The following is a 7430-nucleotide window of genomic DNA, read 5'->3' on the forward strand; positions in this document are numbered from 1 at the left end:
TTTTCCATTTTTTATTAGGTATTTAACTCATTTACATTTCCAATGCTATACCTAAAGTCCCCCATATCTTTGATGAGTAATTTTCAATGACTGGCTTCCTCACAAAATCCACTCTCAGAACTTCTTTGCTCAGACTCACATTCACTCCTAAGGCTCAACAAGCTTGGTAAATTGCTGAAGCTTTCTTTACATTTGCAGTCACAAACCTATCTGGGTTGTGTCTGTGTTGCTAATGAGAACAAATTTTGTTCAAAGTCTTCCCCAGATTCAGTGGGTTCATGATGCATGTCTGCACTGTGGCTTCTTCATTTAAATATGATGTAAGTGTGGGTGAACGCTCCGCACATCTGAAGAACTCTTGACTTCTGTCCAGTGAATATCCTTTTGTGTAGATAGGGTAGATCATGGAAACAATGTCCCATGTTCATTGCACTCAATACATATACTCTATTTAGTGTCGTGCCAGTCCTGTAGCAAAACACTTTGCCACATTCTTTGCACTCATGATGCTTTGCTGCATAAAATCTCAGATGTTAAATGAGGCTGCATCTCCCACACACTACACATAAAAGACTTTCCTCTACTATGAAGTTGTTGGTCATTGATGAGATGAGTTTCGTTATTTAACACTTCCCAGATTCATAACATTTAAATTTCCTTTCCCTTATATGAGCTTGGACATGATAAACAAGGCTGGAATTTTCCTTATATGATTCATGCATTTGATATCATGTCTTAGGGTTTCCAGTGCTTTGAATACAACTTTGAAATCTTTGAAAAGGTAACTCTTATAAAGGACAGCATTTAATTGGGTCTGGCTTACATTTTCAGAAGGTCAATCCATTACCATCTTGGCAGGAACCATGTCTGCATGCAGACAGACATGGTGCTGTGGAGCAGAGGTTTTATATCCTGATCTAAAGGCAGCCAGGAAGAGACTCTCCCACACTGGGTGGAGCTTGAGCACTGAACCTCAAAGCCCATCCCCACCGTGACACACTTTCTCCAACAAGGCCACACCTATTCTAAGAAGGCCACATCACCTAATAGTGTCACTCCCTATGGGCCAAGCATTCAAACACATGAATCTATGGGGCTACCTATTCAAACTACTATAGTATACTTCTATGGATTTTCTCCAGTATGAACCCAATAATGATATAAAAGGCTGGATCTGTTCATGTATGACTTGGCACATTTAGTCCATGTAAAAGTGTCACTTCTGTGTGAACTCGCTGATGAGCAACAAGGAATCAGTTGTGCTTGAAGGTTTTGCCACACTCCCCACACCTGAATGGCTTCTCTCCAGTGTTAATTCTGAAATGCTTAATAAGAAAGGCTTTTTGGCTGAAGGACTTGCCACATTCGCTACACTGAAAAGGCTTTTCTCCAGTGTGTATCATCTGGTGTCGATTGAGGTGGGATGTGCTAGTAAAAGTTTTGCCACTGTCGCTGCATATGCAGTTCATCTCACTCTGAATGGCCTCTCTACTCTCAGTGTTCGTGGGGGCATCCCCAATAGTGTAAGTCACTTGATGCCTTAGAAGACCTAAGGAGCTCTGGAGGATCATCACATTGTCCATGCTTAGCAAGGGTGTCTCAGCACAGCACAGCATGTGCTGCTGCAGCGTGGATGGACTGGCACCTTCTGCAGACAGACTCTGCTCAAAGGGTGACATTTCACTATGCACTTTGATCCAACAACCTGGACAACCTAATGAGTGGCATGTAGACTATCAAGTGACAGACAGACAGACAGACAGAGAGACAGCATCTATTACTAATGGTAATCTGAGGTTTCTCACAGAACAAAGGGGCTAGGGTCCAATACCATGCTGAATTTGTCAATATCTTATGTTCATGAACCTTAGGAGCAGCAAGAACACAAGCATGGAATAAGTAACAGGGAGGCATGCTATTTACGGTAACAAACTCTTTCCTCACCAATAGCTTTCTGCAAGCTTCAATTGCTAGGGATTCAAGACACAGTGCAGAAGGCTGTGTAGAGCTGTATGGCATAGTATGTAAAGAACCTGAATTTAAGTACTGCCAATGTATAGTGCATGGTAGATGAATTGTAATCCAACATGCTGCTCTGGTTGGAATACTGGCATTCCTATAGTACACACGTTTAATCCAAAACATTGTTCTACCAACTAGAGTTAGTTGGTAGAACAAGCAACCATGTTGGAAAGTGACATCTAATTAAGAGTCAGGCAAAGTGATAAATCAGAGAAATATTTGACTAAATGAATCAGCGATGAGACAGGAAAGTGAGTCTACTTCAGAGCAGACAGAGTGTTCAGATGAAGTTTTGACCCGAACATTTTGACAGGCAGGTTCCAGAGAGAACAAACTAGATAGAGGTGAAGACAGAATGAACCAGAGAATGAGAAGCCAGAAGATTAGTACAGATTGCTAGAGTTACTTTGAGACCAAACAGAGCAATTGAGTCAGAGTGTAAAAGAAGCCAGTTTGAATCGAAGGAGTTTGAGCCGAAATAGCTGAGTTGAACATCCTGCCAGAGTTCAGAAAAAAGGTAGAAGAGGTGAGCTTATTCAACAGTAAGTCTCCATGGTTGAATCCACTCTAGGCCTTGATTAGATTGTACACAGGCTAGAAGCTTCCAAGACTAGGCCTTGCTTACCATTTGGAAGCTCACTGTCTCTGAGATGACAATTACATCAGGCAAATAGGAGTTACATTTACAATGCACACCATTACAATACAGGAACAGCTGTGTATCACAGGGTTGCAAGGCAATAGGCAAAACATTCAAGACTGACACCCAAGGGACAGTTCTGTTTCAGAATTAATACCTCCAAACATCAAAAACCACCACACGCTATGTACCTATAACATACCTGGAGTCAGGAATCTCAATGCAGGCACAGAGGGCTCTCCCCAAGACTCCAGCTGAGTCATGTCATGGATCCCAGAAGATATAAGTCCTAAAGTACATGATTCAAAAAAATGAGAGTTCTGCACTAAGTGATGCAACCCATACAGGAGAGAAGAATAAAGCCTAGTGAGAGTAATCCTTTTAAGGGTGTCTTGTAAAAATAAAATAAAATAAAATAAAATAAAATAAAATAAAATAAAATAAAATAAAACAAAATAAACTGAACTTACCAGTGCCAAATTCCTGTTACATTCAAACATAAGGCATGTCACCAGAAGTACTTGAGTCGCAAACATCCCAAATATTTAGAGTGTCATCAAGTCAGAGGGAATCTGACAGTGTTAAGTCTCTTGACCCCAGGCCAGATGTGTTTGTTTAGTCCATTAATTTCAACTCTCAAAAGATACAGCAAGAAGACCTTGGTAAGTCAGAGGACAGCCAGGTCTACATAGCACATCAAGCACAGCTAGGATTCTAAAGATAGACAGAAGTCTCAAACTACACACAAAAAATTTCTAACCCCAAATTGATACCTGTGTGCCTTTGATGCAATTGAGAGAAATAGAGCTGTTGTGAAACTTGACTTGGTTTTTAACCTGTATTTTATACTCCAAGACTGTGGCAGAAAGACTTGGTATTCATAGGCCAGCTGTCAGAAAGATGCGGCTCTCTCTAAAAAAACAAACATACAAACAAAACCAAAACCAAACCAAACCAAACCAAACCAAACCAAACCAAACCAAACCAAACCAAACCAAACCAAAACAAAACAAAACAAAACAAAAACCAAACGAAAGTCTAGACATGCTCATAAATGATGGTAGGGTCTTACCCATCAAAGACATGAGTGTTCAGATCTCTGACATCACAGTCTGGTGCAGGATCTTTTGAGAGTCATCAAGCAGTGTTCATTCCTCCCAGGAGAAGTACACAGCCACATCCTCAAAGGATAAACAGTCCTGAACAGTTCAACAGAAAGTTGAAATTATATGAATCCTCCTTGTCAGGTATTCCTGGTATCCTTATGTCATTCCCACTGAGCTTCCTACCTCAGAGGGTACCAGGCTGTGAACCTATTCTACTGATACCTAGTCTGTCCTTGAGGTCCCACCGACTACTGTGCTCATCACTTAGCAACAACAGTTGACATAGTGGCTTAATTACTTTTCTATTACTGTGAAGAGACACCATGACCAAGGCAACTTATGATAACAAGGAGTTTATTGGGCCTAACACCTCAGAGGGTCAATCTGTAACCTCCATGTCAGGGAGGATGGATACAGGCAAACACAGCACTGGAACATTTGCTGAGAGCTTACATCCTAATCCATAGTACAGTACCAGGCAGAGAGAGTTAACAGGGAATGGCAAGAGCTTTTGAGATGTACTAGCCCAACCCCAGTGACACACCTCCTCCAACAAGGCTATACATCATTAATATCTCCAAAGTGTTCCACCAATAAGGAACAAGTATGCAAGTCTATGACTGTTTGGAGGGTGAGTTCATTGAAACCATCACAGCTGGAGTCAATCCAAGCGAGAAGAATGTCCCTCCTTTCAATCTGAGAATTCACATGGACTCCTTCCAATCAGACACTAACATGGATTCCTCCCAATCATCTGTTTCACACAGACTACATTTGGGGCACTGTTGTCCACTCTGTCCCTGGCACAAAGGCCAGGAAGCCATGTGTCCATGACCTCAGGAAACACACTTCAGTCTTCACACTGAGCTTCCATTCAATCTCAGTATGCAGACTTAGCCCACAGATGTTGTGCTACTACAATTCCTACCTTCCACTAAAGCCAGCTGATCTCATGCATGCCTGAGCATTTCTAATCATCCCCAACCCATCTCACTTCCAGACCTGGTCTAATGTCATCACTGGAGATTTAAGACCTTTGAATCTTCAGCCAATGGTTACCATAAAGGGAAGCCTGTCCATGTAATCCCTGCTGTGGACGTGGGGACCTTTCATTCTGAGCATGTGCCAGGGAAATCCAATGGAAGGACAGAGACAATTCTAGCACAGAGTCCCAGGACTCCACAGTCCCAGAGTCCCTTATGTGTTAAGTGAGGAGTGTGATTCCTGGGCATCCTCCACTTACCTTTTCCTGGTTGGCAGGTTTCACTGAATACTGGGAAACCTGTAGAAAAACAAGATTGTGAGTAATAAGCAAGAGTGTTGGTATCCCAAAATTTCACCCAAGTCCCCTCTCATACATGCTGTCAGGTACCCACTGGGCTCCATCCTTTAATGGTGTCTCTTACTGGGTGACCTTGGACAAAGATTCAATCTCTTCTGTTTGTTATCTGAGGATAAAATTTACTGTTTTATTGCCGTGAAGAGACATCATGGCCAAGGTATTCTTACAATTAAAAGAAAGCATTTAACTGGGTGCTAGCTAACAGTTTCAGAGTGTTCATCTAGGATTAGCTTGGTGGGGAGAAGAGAGGCTTGGGGCCAGGGCAATACCTGAAGACTTTACATTCTGATCTACAGGCAGTAGCCACACACATACACACACACACACACACACACACACACACACACACACACACACATGCACTGGATTAGGTGTGGGCTTCTGAAACCTCAAAGTTCACTCCCAGCCACGATGTTTCTCCATCAGTACCTCACCTCCTAATCCTTCCAATTCTTCTCAAACAGTTCCACACCCTGGGGATTGAGCATTGAAATATCTAAGCCTATGGAAACTGTTCTCATTAAAACTAACATACCTTCCTATTCCAAAAAGAGACTCATTGGTCTGGAGAGATCACCCTCTTTTGGTGTTTTTGAAGATAGCAACTGTGCACTCATATACATAAAATAAATAAATCTTTAAAAAAACAAACAAAAGAGAATCACAGTCTCAAACTCAGTCCTATGTGTGAAGTATTTGGTACAGGCTCTTCCTGAGCACATGATTAATGCTTCTTTAAAAAGTTTCACAAATGGGTACATATGATTTCAAAATGTTGTTTTGTCTACCCACATTGAATTAAGACTTTGGAATTAGCCTTTATACAACATTTGCAAGGCAGAAGCAGGCAGACTTTGTGCGTCTGAGGCCACCACGATGTATATAGGCCAGCTAGAGTCATGGAGAGTTTCAATGGGGAGAGGGAGGATAGCTAATAACAAGGCAGACTACTCAAATGCTGAATGCAATCACACAATGGTAAAATCTTTCAGTAGTACTTAAAATTAGTAATATTAATTTTAATTACTAATATATCTTCGTAATATTATTTAAAAAATAAAATTTATTTTTCATTTAATTTTCCCCCACAGCTACACTTAGCTCAGCAGCACATCCTGATGCCTGAGTTTTTAAAATTCACTGGAAAGGTAGGTGTGTTTGGCTTCGATTAGGGCGCTTCCACCATGAACCAGAGTTCAGTTGGCAGCCCTTACCCAAAGGAGACCCTAACCCTCAAGAACGCAAATCTCTGTGAATTCGAGGCCAGTGTCGTGTAAACAGTGAGTTTGAGCCAAGATTAAAAATAAATAAATAAAGTAAAAATATAACAAAGTGTCCTTTTTCTCATCAATTGGGAGTTAGAGATAGAAGGATCTCTTTGAGTTTGAAGATAGTGTGGTACATAGAGAGACAGGACAGCCATGACTACATAGAGAGACACAGTCTGAGGTAGAGGTAGGGGGAGCGGGAGGGGGAGCGGAGAGGGGCAAAGTGAGAGGGGAGAGGGAGGGAGTGCATGAGCTCACAAGGCCCCCTGTGGGGGGCAGCAGTGGAGGAAAGTACAGAGAGGGTTGGAAATGGGCATACTGAGAGAATAAAATAACTCCATCCAAGATTTTAACACCACCATCACCCACCCTACTGTCATGCCCCCTTAGCCAGCAAGGAAGAAACCACACGGTGGGATTCTTCTCAACAGCCTTTATTGCAGGAATGCCTAGATGCCACTACAGAGACCACGGGAACCCTGGGAGGACTGCTTATATGAACCACAGCACAGGAGAAGCCTCTGTGTCCCCGTGGGATTTGTCAGTCTGCAGGCACCTAATTTGCATGCACCCGCTCCAGAAGGGTTGGTACCAGATTTGGGCTAGCGCCTGAGCAGTGGTGTTGTTTACCACAAAGGACACTGGAAACCGGCGCCATCTTAGAGTTGGCTTCCTACATCGTTCTCTTTTTGTTTAATAAAATGAGGCTGGTCTAGGCCTGGGCAAATCTGTCCATTGGCCATGGCTCCTGTCTTAGGTCCTACCTCTAATATCACTGCCTTACCAGTCATAGGGTTATCCTATCACTTCCAGGCCCCTTGTCTTAGGTTGGTCTGTGCACGAAAAAAGGTGCCCGTCTCTGGATACCATGAATCTGTGTGACTACAACTGCCAAATGACCTAGGGCAAACTCTTACTTTTTTAAAGAGACCAGCCAAATAGTGGGAGATGTGCCATCTGCAATTGCCAACAAAGTTTGGTAGACCACTGCTTTATGCTGAGCATGCTCTCTTTTTAGTTGACACAATAGCCAGATGCAGAAGACACACCCC

At 42.5% G+C, this 7430-nt stretch overlaps 1 long non-coding RNA gene and 1 pseudogene across 1 annotated transcript; both read right to left on the reverse strand.

Moving 5' to 3' along the window:
- Gm18199 (predicted gene, 18199) lies at positions 1129–2964 on the reverse strand (annotated as a pseudogene).
- On the reverse strand, positions 3218–5198 carry LOC108167406. The gene is made up of 5 exons (XR_001778038.1): positions 5127–5198; positions 5012–5050; positions 3735–3861; positions 3436–3574; positions 3218–3297 (listed from the first exon to the last, which is right to left on the reverse strand). It is a non-coding gene; the product is annotated as an uncharacterized LOC108167406 (long non-coding RNA).
- Between the last annotated feature and the right edge of the window lie 2232 nt (positions 5199–7430).

This window comes from Mus musculus, chromosome 7 (assembly GCF_000001635.26).
Source record: "Mus musculus strain C57BL/6J chromosome 7, GRCm38.p6 C57BL/6J".
Classification (NCBI taxonomy): domain Eukaryota; kingdom Metazoa; phylum Chordata; class Mammalia; order Rodentia; family Muridae; genus Mus; species Mus musculus.